The sequence below is a fragment of the Molossus molossus genome, unplaced genomic scaffold, assembly GCF_014108415.1.
Source record: "Molossus molossus isolate mMolMol1 unplaced genomic scaffold, mMolMol1.p scaffold_m16_p_4, whole genome shotgun sequence".
NCBI lineage: Eukaryota > Metazoa > Chordata > Mammalia > Chiroptera > Molossidae > Molossus > Molossus molossus.
Genome location: NW_023425377.1, coordinates 58,157,179 through 58,169,286, shown reverse-complemented (window position 1 = coordinate 58,169,286; position 12,108 = coordinate 58,157,179).

Sequence of the window (12,108 nt, the reverse complement as noted above, 5' to 3'; positions counted from 1 at the left end):
GAAAGGGGGAGAGGGACTTTTGGAGCCATTAAAAATTCACAAAACCCGCCCTGGCCGGTTTGGCTCAGCGGTTAGAGCGTCGGCCTGCGGTCCGGAGAGACCCGGGTTCGGTTCCCGCTAAGGGCGCGTACTTCGGTTGCAAGTTTGTCCCCGGCCCTGGTTGGTCGTGCGGGTGGCAGCCACTCGATGTGTCTCTTCACGTCGATGTTTCTCTCTCTCTCTCCCTTTCTCTCTCTCCCTCCCACTCTATCTGTACAAAAAATGGAAAAATATCCTCAGGTGAGGATAAAAAAAAAAAAAAATTCACAAAACACAACCATTTATGGTAGGAAATGAAGCATTCAGGGTTTCTTAGTTTTTCTGAAATAATTCTTAAGTGTCAGTTTATATCCTGAAACAGCTTTTAACTAAAACATTACACTTCTGCAATAGTTAATATTCTTGAAAATACTTGTCAACCGTTCTCAAGGTAGATCTGGGAAATAAATGAATTGGATCAAACACCAGGCAGTGTTGTCAGAGTACATATTTTATTATATTCGGCAACACTGATAATCCTTGTGTAAAAGTAGATTTTAAGTTTCAAGCTATCCATTTGGGCATCACTAACTTCATCATGAACAAATCTGAAAAAGAAAATTCATATTATTTTAACCATTTCTGAATGTTAAGTTTTTATATCATCTTTGCTTCTATAAATGCTATAATATTCCTGACAAAGAATTTATATTTTAGGGGGTGTAATTCATAGTGAGAATAGCATGAAAAAAATGCACACCTCCTGGTAGCTGAGTTTATTCTTTGGTGGATGTGACGTTTTTCCTAGTAGGAAAAGAAATTGCACATGAATGCAGTGAAGAATCTTAAAGGAATTTCCAATATCAACTAATGCATTGTTTTCCAAACTTTGGTTTAACATTTGTGATTTTTGCCAATTAAATGTCAGGTGGATGCAAGTTTAAAAAATAATTCTGTGTAAGAGTAAGGGATCTTCATTCCACAAAAGCACATGTGACCCTTTTTCATGCATTCTTTTAACCAGCAAACATTCATCGTGTACATGTGGCATGCCAGGGACTCTTCTGGGACACAAGAGTACAGCTTTTGTATTAGCTCTGACTAGTAGATTCGAGTAGTCTGACTCTGATACACTCAGGGTCCATTAAAAAGTAAATTGCGCCCTGGCCAGTTTGGCTCAGCGGTTAGAGCGTCAGCCTGTGGTCCAGAGGGACCCGGGTTCGGTTCCCGCTAAGGGCATGTACCTCGGTTGCAGTTTGTCCCCGGCCCTGGTTGGTCGTGTGGGTGGCAGCCACTCGATGTGTCCCTTTCATGTCGATGTTTCTCTCTCTCTCTCTGTTCCTCTCTCTCCCTCCCACTCTACCTGAACAAAAAATGGAAAACTGTCCTCGGGTGAGGATAAAAAAAAAAAAAAAAAGTAAATTGCTAGTGACAGTCATTAAGAGGGCTAGAGAGCCACTTTACAGAACTGATGAAAACTGCTAAACACCAGACATGACATTTTTTAGTTCCTACAGGACCTCACAAGGCAGCCAGCACCAAAGCTGCTTCTGTCCCAGTAGCTCACCCACCGTTGGAGCCACCACGACTCTGCCTGAAGGAGAGGAGTGAATTTCCTAACCTTTTCCTACTGTTCTATCGGTTCTTGAGTCAAAATCCTTTAAGGATGTGCTAATTGGGGGATTGCTCATGTCTTACCTGAAAGAGAGGCTGGGAAAAGGAGGGATTAGGGTGGTCTTTTGCCTTCCTGCCCCTTCCACCAGCATTCATAAAGTGGTTGATACTTCGCATAGAAAGTTCAAATGCTGTGTCACCAAAAGGAAAGACAAATATCTGTGACTGAACAAAACAGATACAGAATTTTCCATCTAGCAGGAAAGTAAACCAATAATTGCAGATTATTACAGTAAGTGCTGAGTAAAGAAAACTTGGATAGACTATCACATGGGGAATTAAATGTGAGGGATCACAGGAAGTGAGCTTAAACCCAGCCCCGAAGCTGAGAAGCAGGCAGCTGCAAGAGGGAAAGGGTAGGGAAGAACATTCTAGGCATAGGGAGCAGCATCTGCTCTGAAGGTAAAGAAAAACCTGTGCGAGTAACCAAAAGCAGGTCAGAGTGATGCAGCTTAGAGAGCTGGAGAAACGATAGGCAAACAGCAAACACTAGGTACGGCCTTGGAGAACCAATAGGCGTCACTCTTTCAAACTCAGAATAAACTTGAGAAGGGCAAGAATGACTGCAGGATAACCAGTTAAGTTTGTGGTTGTGGAGATGGGGAAAAATGGATTTGAGAAATATCCAGGAAGCCAAATCAGTAGGGCTAAATGAATGATGGGATATGTCACCCAAATGTGAAAAGGGTTACTCCTCTTAGGTGGGTACTGGATCATGGTTCTATTTTCTGAGGGATGACCTGTCTAGTGGTCCAGAATGAGATTCAGGGCTTGTCAGATAATTAGGTAGAAGTCAGACAATCATTGGATAGGTGAGTCTGGAACTCAGAGGAAAGAGCTGGGCCGCAGATAAAAATTTTGGTCTTAAACAGCAAAGGGTTGGTGGATGAAGCTTGGAATGGAGGATATAGTGTAGAGGGAGAGAGTAAAAGAGAAGAGGGAAGGTCTGGGAGGAACCCTAGAGAACCACACTGCAAGATTTGGACAGAGGAGAAGCTAAAAAGAGGATGGAAAGGTTGAGCCAGAGAGGTGAGCCGAGCATGGAAACATTTTTCCAGAGCCACAGTGCCAGGTGTTGTTTAAAGCTCCATTTAAATGAGCATTGCAGAGCATTGGCTGCTTTTGTCGACATAGAACTTACTGACCAGAACCAAAACCAGTTTAGAAGATTGTAGGAATAAAGTCAGACTAGAGTGCTTTTGGAGTGAAGAGGAAGAGCAGGGGGCAGCCCTTTCTGGATAATGTGGCCATGAAGGAGAAAAATGAGACAGGATGATATCAGGGAGAAGGGCATGAGGATTTTTTGTAAAAGATGGAACAGGCCCTGGTCGGTTTGGCTCAGCGGTTAGAGTGTCGGCCTGCGGTCCAGAGCAACCCGGGTTCGGTGTCCGCTAAGGGCATGTACCTCGGTTGCAGTTTGTCCCCGGCCCTAGTTGGTCGTGTGGGTGGCAGCCACTCGATGTGTCCCTTTCACATCGATGTTTCTCTCTCTCTCACCCCCCCCCCTCCCTATCACTCTATCTGAACAAAAAAATGGAAAAATGTCCTCGGGTGAGGATAAAAAAAAAAAAAAAAAGATGGAACAGATTTTGAGCATATTTAAATAAGACTTTAGAGAAGAATCTAGTAGAAAGAGAAGTTAAAGGAGAGATGCAAGGTCACAGAGTTTTGTTCTATTTTCTGACATAATGTCTTATGTCTTGGACAACGATAAAGCCTCAAAGTTTCTCACCTGGTCCTGGCTGGTTTGGCTCAGCGGTTAGAGCTTTGGCCTGTGAACCAGATAGTCCCGGGTTCGGTTCCCGCTAAGGGCACGTACCTCGGTTGCCGTTTGTCCCCGGCCCCAGTTGGGGTCGTGTGGGAGGCAACCACTCGATGTGTCTCTCTCACATCAATGTTTCTCTCTCTCACTTCCTCCTCTCCCTCCCACTCAATCTGAAGAAGAAAAAAAAAAAATTCTCACCTGTACCCTTGGCATTCAAGCCCCTGATTGCTCTGTAAGGCCAATGAATAGTGCCTGCTGGGGACAGTTGTTCAGAGCACTGTGATGTGCTTACTTCCAACACCATTAAGCCAATAAATATTACTTATAAAGTGACTTTTAAAGGCATGTTTACAATTACATCCAACACTTGCAATTACACCTGGTATATGATTTGAGGGCACAAGGCAGAGAGCTAAACTGGTCCTCACAATCCAGGGAGAAGCATTTGGGGTCAGTGTAGGTTTCTAGGGGTCAGAGCAAGGAGTGGAGAAGGGGAAAGAGGCCACAGAAATTCTCTAGCTGAGGATTTGGAATGTAAATCTCTTCTTCCCAAACTAAATCTCCAGTGAAATCTGCCTTGTCTCAAAGACTTAAGTGGATTATTTTGGGGGCATGTAAAGATATCAGGTTCACAACTGGGTCAAAGCTATAATTCAACTTATTTGGGTAAATACCAAAAAGTGAAATTACAAAATAACTTATTTTTCCCATTAAAAAAATAGGCTTAATTTACATAAAAAACCTTTTAGAATATAGTTCTAGGAGTTTTGACAAATGTATACAGTTGTATAACCACTACCAAAATCAAGATACAGAACAGTTTGATCATCTGTCCCCCAAATTCCCACATCCTCATAGTATTCATATTATTCTCATATTAAGAACAAAATACTGAGGAAAACTGGAAACAGCCTCAATCAGAGATAGCTTGAGATGCTTAAGCTGTCACCTGACAAAATTGTTTAAAAAATATTTTTAAATGGTGCGGCATCGTAATTAAAAGTGTTGGATGTACTTGCAAACATGCTTTTTATTTTCATTTTTTATTCATCTGAGTATAATTTTCTATTTATCATCAGACAGAGTGGGAGTGAGGGGGAGAGAGAGAAAGGAGAGAGAGAGAGGGAGAGGGAGAGGGAGAGAGAGAGAGAGAGAAACATCGTTGTGGCTCTATCCTTGACTGGTTGCCTCCTGCATGACCCGACCAGGGCCAGGGACAAACTACAGCCGGGGTATATGCCCTTGGCTGGAATCGAACCCACGACTCATTGGTCTTCAGGCCAACGCTCTAACCGCTGAGCCAAACTGGCCAGGGTACAAACATGCTTTTTAAAAATCCCTTTATAAGCAGTATTTATTGGCTTTAAACGGTGGTGTAAGAAGCTTGCACCAACCTGTTCTAAGCAAACCATAGATGAAGTTTGATGAGTCTGAGACCAAAGGAGTATATTTTAAATTATAATTAAAAAATTTTAACCGTTTAAAAAAATATTTTAATAGACTTTAGTTTTAGAGCAATTTTAGGTTCACAGCAGAATTGAGTGGAAGTAGAGATTTCCCACAATACCCCCACCCCTACACGTGCATATTCTCCTCACTGCCAGCACCCCCCAGTAGTGTGTTTGTTACTGTTGATAACACTGTCACATTATCACCCAAAGTCTGGAGCTTCTGTAGAGATCACTGTAGGTATGGTCATTCTGTGAGTTTGGACAGATGTATAATGACATCTACAACATTAGAGTATCATACAGTATTTCCACTGCCTTAAAACTCTGTGTTTCACTTACTTATCCCTCCTCACTAATCCCTGACAACTGCTCATTGGTTTTTTTTTTTTTATTTTTTATTTTAATTTTTTAATGTAATTAATTTATTTTTGTTACAGATGTTTCTTCTTTTTCCCCCACTGATTCCCCCTTCCCCCTCCCTCCCCGCCCAGTCCCCAGCTTTGTTCTCCATGTCCATAGTTCATGCATACATGCATATAAGTTCTGTGGTTTATCTCTTCCCACCCCCTCTTCTGGGGATTGTCAGTCTGTACCACACTTCCATGTCTCTGGGACTACTCCATTCCTCAGACTGTTATGTTCATTATATTCAACAAATAAGAGAGATCATATGATACTTGTCTTTCTCTTTTTGGCTTGTTTTGATTAGGATGACACTTTCCAGGTTCCTCCATGTCGTCTCAAAGGATAAGAGATCTTTCTTTCTTACAGCTACATAGTACTCCATTGCGTATATGTACCACAGCTTTTTTATCCATTTGTCTACTGATGGACATTTGGGCTTTTTCCAGATCTTAGCTATTGTAAATAGTGCTGCTACAAACATGGGGGTACATATATTCTTTCTGATTGGTGTTTCAGGCTTTTTAGGGTATATTCCTAGAAGTGGGATCACTGGGTCAAATGGAAGTTCAGTTTTTAATATTTTGAGGTAACACCATATTGTTTTCCATAGTGGCTGCACCAGTCTGCATTCCCACCAGGAGTGTACTAGAGTTCTCTTTTCTCCACACCCTCGCCAACACTTGTTGTTTGATGATTTGTTGATGGCAGCCATTCTGACAGGTGTGAGGTGATACCTCATTGTTGTTTTAATTTGCATCTCTCTGATGATTAGTGATGTTGAGCATTTCTTCATATGTCTGTTAGCCATTTGTATGTCCTCTTTGGAGAGGTGTTTATTTAGTTCCTCTGCCCATTTTTTAATTGGATTCTTTGTCTTCCTTTTGTGGAGTTGTATGAGCACTCTCTCTATATTGGAATGTAACCCCTTATCTGATATTGGCAATTATGCTCTCCCATACAGTGGGTGGCCTTTCCATTTTGATGATTGTATCTTTCGCTGTGCAGAAGCTTTTTAGTTTGATGTAGCCCCATGTGTTCATTTTCTCCTTTGTTTTTGCTGCCTCAGGTGATGTATCCGTGAAAATTCTGCTGCATATGATGTCTGAAAATTTTGTTGCCTACAGTTTCTTCTGGAATTTTTATGGATTCATAAGTCACATTTAAGTCTTTTATCCATTTTGAGTTTATTCTTGTGTATGGTGTAAGTTGATGGTCTAGTTTCATTTTTTTGCATGTAGCTGTCCAATTTTTCCAACACCATTTATTGAAGAGGCTGTCGTTACTCCACTGTATGCTTTTGCCACCTTTGTCAAATATTAATTGAGCATAATGTCTTGGGTCCATTTCTGGGTTCTCTGTTCTGTTCCACTGGTTTATATGCCTGTTCTTGTGCCAGTACCAGGCTGTTTTTATTACAGTGGCTTTGTAGTATAACCTGAAATCTGGTCATGTGATCCCTCCTACTTTGTCCTTCTTTTTCAAGATTGCTGTGGCTATTCGAGGTCTTTTTTGGTTCCATATGAACTTTTGAAGTATTTGTTCTAGTTCTGTGAAGTATGTTGTTGTTATTTGGTAGGGATTGCATTGAATCTATAGATTGCTTTGGATAGTATGGACATTTTAATGATGTTAGTTCTTCCAATCCATGAACAAGGTATGTGCTTCCACTTTTTTACACCTTCCTCTATTTCTCTTTTCAATGACCTGTAGTTTTCTGTGAATAGGTCCTTTATTTGTTTTGGTTAAGTTTATTCCTAGGTATCTTAATTTTTTTGCCACAATGGTAAATGGTGTTGTTTTCTTAGTTTCTCTTTCTGTGACTTCCTCATTGGTGTATAAGAATGCCATTGATTTCTTGATGTTAATTTTGTATCCTGCTACTTTGCCAAATTCATTTATTAAGTCTAGTAAACTTTTGATGGAGTCTTTGGGGTTTTCTACGTATAGTATCATGTCATTTGGGAATAATGACAGTTTCACTTCCTCCTTTCCAATTTGGATTCCTTTTATTTTTCTTCCTGTTTGATTGCTGTGGCTAAGACTTCCAGTACTATGTGTTGTACTGTTTTTAACCCACATTATGTGAAGCTAGCCCTACACTAGTTATTTCTTTCAGCTCTGACTGGGTCTGACCTTCTCTTCCATTTCCTGATCATCCCATGCCCTGCAGCTGAACCTACCTGAGTTATGGAGACTTCACCGTCCCTTGTCTCTTCCTTTCTATAAACCTTTCTTGAGAACCTGAAAGGCACCAGATTCTATGACTTACTTTGATAGGCATTAGGCAGAAATGATTGAAAGAAACATGATTGCTGATTATAAGGAACTCCAAACAAATCTGGGATTCTGTTAGGAAACATCATTGAGTTCTGAACGTGTCTGCACTGTGCAAAACTTTTAAGTTGAGGTTGTGGGAAGAAAGGTTAACCTGGGAGAACCTCAGATCCACAGACAGCCTCACTGGTGGCTGCTTTAGCGCAAGTGTAATTATCTTAAGAGACTGGATCATTATTTAATAATTCAGATAGTTTATATACCCCTGCACATGGAGTTATCTTAAGTTCCTATTTGATCATGCTACTTTCTTAGCATAAAAATTGCCAGTGACTTATCCTTGCCTTCAGGATTATCTAAACTTGTGGCATTCAAGGCCCTTCTCAGACAGGCCCTCTTATATTTCTAGCTGCATCTCCCTGTACTAACCTATTAGAACCTTCTTCTCAAACTTGTCTGGTTGACTGGCTGACAGCCAGGCTGACATTTTATTCCTGCCCTGTACTCAGCTTTCCTCACTCCTACTCCATGTGTCCAAATTTCCCCTCTACATCAAGACTAGCATCACATCCTAGAACCCTTGCCAGGCCACATGGATCCTCATTTAAATCAATGGTTCTCACCCCTGATTGTATCTTAGAATCACCTAGGGAGCTTTAGAAAATTAGATGGGATGGGGAAGAGGGGTGGGCACCAGATCATTTGAATCAGACTCTTCAGGGATAGCACCTAGGCACTTGTCTTTATTAAAAGCTCCCAGGCCAGCCCTGGTTGGTTCGGCTCAGCTGTTAGAACATTGGCCTGCAGACCGAAGAGTTATGGGTTCGATTCCTGGTCAAGAGCACGTAACTCGGTTTTGGGTCTGGCCCAGGTCAGGGGTCTTGCAGGAGGCAACCAATCAATATGTCTCTCTCAAATCGATGTTTCTCTCCCTCCACCCCTCCCTTTCTCTCACGCTATCTAAAAATCAATGGAAAAATAATCTTGAGTGAGGATTAAAATAAAAAGCTCCTGGGCCATTCTAACATGTAGCCAGGGTCAAGACCTATTGTTGCAAACAAAGATATATTGTTTTCACCCCTTTTTCTGTAGTATAAGAGGAAAGACGAAATGAGTTTATCAGAGGGTGAATCAAGATGGAAAAAAGATGACAATTTATTGCCACCCAGGCAAAATATGATGAGGGCCTACACTAAGATTTCATTTGGCATAGTTGCTGGGGGAAGAATTGGGCAGGTTATCAAGAGGCCATGGATCTGATGAAAATAACTGCCAAAACTTCATCTTCAGGGAAAAGATGGTGCCCCACCGATACCACTTTGTACAAGTCTCTTGCACATATTGGTTGGAAGAAAGGGGTAGGAGGTGGTATTACACTCAGCACCACCTGTTAAGGATTGTTGTATTGTATCAGTTTCCTAGGTCTGTCATAATGAAGTACGTACCACAAAATGGATGGCTTAAAACCAGAGAAATTTTTTCTCTCAAGTTCTGGAAGGTAGAAGTCCAAAATCCAGGTGGCACCAGGGTTGGTTGCCTCTGGAGGTTCTGAGAAAGAATCTGAGAGGAATTCCTTGCCTCTCTCCTGGCTTCTGGTGGCTCCCACCAATTCTTGGTGTTCCTTGGCTTGTAGATGCCTCCTTCAATCTCTGCCTCCATCCTCACAGGGCCTTCTCCCCTGTGTGTGTCTGTGCGATTCATTTTCCATTGTCTTTTTTTTTTTTTGGTTAATCTTCATCCTGGGATATTTTTCCATTGATTTTTGTTTTGTTTTGTTTTTAGATAGAATGGTAGGGAGGGAGGAAGAGAAACATCAATGTGAGAGAGACACATCAATTGGTTGCCTCCTGCACGACCTCAACAGGGGCCAGGGATTAAACCTGTGACCGAGTTACGTGCCCTTGACCGGGAATCAGTCCCACGACCCTTTGGTCCACAGGCCGACACTAACCGCTGAGCCAAACTAGCCAGGGCCAAATGTTCGTCTTGTAAGGCCCGACGTAACCCAGTATGACCTCATCTTAGCTTGATCAGATCAGCAAAGACTAATTCCAAATAAGGCCCTACTCATAGGTACCAGAGGTTAGGACTTGAACGTACCTTTTGGGGGGACACAATTCAGCCTGCCCCAAATTTATTAGGTCTGCTCTAGTTAAAAGTGCTAAGTAACCAAAGAGGTAGATAAACTTATAGACCTGCACAACTCGAAGCACAAGGGAGTGACTCTGCTGTCCTCAGAGTTGCTTCATCCTCAGAAAAGCTCTTTCGCCTGCCACCCTGATTCCATCCAGGTTTACAGAGGTAATCACAGAAAAAAGATCTCCACCCAAATCTGTGGCAGTTCCCCACATGCCCATCCTTTGGAGCATAGAGGCAGCCTGCCTAAATCATGACAGCTGAAGAGGATTATGGAATGTAGGGGATGATTTCCAAAGTGCCACCAGGCAATGTTCTTTCTTTGCCGCTACCCAAATGTGGGCAGGGAGAGAAAGCTGCAACTGGAAACACAAGCTTCTCCCTGGCCATCTTGTCTGCGTGGGCCATACACACAGTGGACAGACACTGCCTCTGCTGACTTACTGTTCATGTGGTTTTGATGGAGGCATATCTTTTGAGCACTTACTTGACTCTGTTCAGGAATCTGACATTTGCTGCCATGTTCTCACCTGCTCACAGGAGAGAAGAGCTAGTAAACAAGGTTGCCCAAGTGAATGAACTGGGCTCAGTGCCTATGATTTCTCTACTGTTTTGTGCCTCCAGGGCTGCAACACTGAGGGTGGCTGGCCACTAGGCATGGCTCCTTGCACCATACCCTCCTTGGGGTGCAGGGAGCCCCCTATCTGTCTAGTGCTCCAGACCTGCCTGCTCCTACCTCTCCCAGCATAGGCAAGCAACAAGCTAAAATCATCTTGAGGTCCATACCTGGGTCATGACTACATAAACATCCCACTGCTATCATTCTTGGCATCTGACCTGGAAAACTGCCCCACTTCCCTCCACCTAACCTCCCTTCTCTGTTGCTTATTCTGAGTTCCCTAATCATAGGCCAGCAGAGTTAGAAAAAAACCCAGGCCTGTCCATGTAAAGAAGGTGAGATCTTCATTTTAAAAAATATATGTTTTTATTGATTTTTTTAGATAGAGAGGAAGGGAGAAGGAGAGATACATCAATTGGCTGCCTCCTGCACGTCCCCTACTGGGGATTGAGCCCGCAACCTGGGAATCAAATGGGTGACCTTTTGGTACATAGGACGATGCTCAATCCTCTGGGCCACACTGGCAGGGTGAGATTTTCATTTCTACCCTTGTTCACCTGTGGAGCAATATTGGCGGAGGTGGGAGCCCATGCTGTGTGCTGGGCTGTCCTGCTGCCCTGCTGGACTCCTTTCTTCCCTATGTCACAGGTGAACATGGCCCCAGGCTTGGCACTTGGTTTTTCACCCACATTTCCCTTTGTAGGACCTCCCATTGGGTGAAACAAAATATTAATATTAACAATTTCATCAACAGCAAAATAGTTATAACAACGATCCCCATGTGCCACGCTCTGTATTTAGTTCTTTCTGATAATTTACTCCTTCTTCCTAAAAAAGTAGATATCCTCACTACTATTCAGATGGACAAACTGGAGTTTAGAGAGAGGTTGAGTAATTTGCCCGTGTTCACACACCTAGCACGTGATAGTGTTGGTGGAGGGCAGAGGGGGCCAGATGTCTCCAACACTAGTGGCCAGGAGGCTCCTTTGACATCTTTACAAAACTAATTTTCTAAGACTCTCACAGAAGAATGGATGGTTTTTATTGGTGTGAAATTACACTTCTAGGGTTTTAAAGTCCTATGTCCCTCAGTCCAGTCCTGAAAGAGGGGCAGCCATGAGTTTAGCAAGGCCAGAAATAAAGCCAGAGTCCAGAGTGTCCATTCCATGATGCAGTTGCCTCCAGATTAGGATCAGCCCAGATTCAGTGCATGAATCTATTACATGGGTCCCTTCTGGCTGTGGGCCACATGGTGGGCGCAGGGCATACAAGTTGGAAGTCTGGCTCCGGGAGAGAGAGGGAGAGAGAGGGAGAAAGGGAGTTGGGGGAGGGGGGGAGGGAGGGAGGGAGTAGGAGGAGAGAAGAAGAAGAGGAAGAAGCAGCAGCAGCAGCAGAAGGAGAGCAACAGCAGTGGCAGAAGGAGCAGCAACAGCAGCAAGAGAGGGCTTTCCTCTGTTTAAGAGATTAAATATTCAGGTTTCTTGACTTTGCAGTGGCCAACACCTATTTTGGTCACTGACTTGCTCCCATGTGCGATGGAGAGATAGGCACCTCCCAAGACTGGTAGGCACCTCCCAGGTTACTCAGACCTCACTGGGCATATGTCTAGACTCCTTTTGTCTAGGCCCTTCCCCCAGTGATCAGCAGGGAACAGACCTGGAGTGTTAATTGCAAGCTTCCTGGTGAAGCTGTACAAATGGCATGCCTATATTGTCTGGTCTTCCCTTTTTTCCTTTCCTGTTAAATAATAACCAGTTTATTGTGCC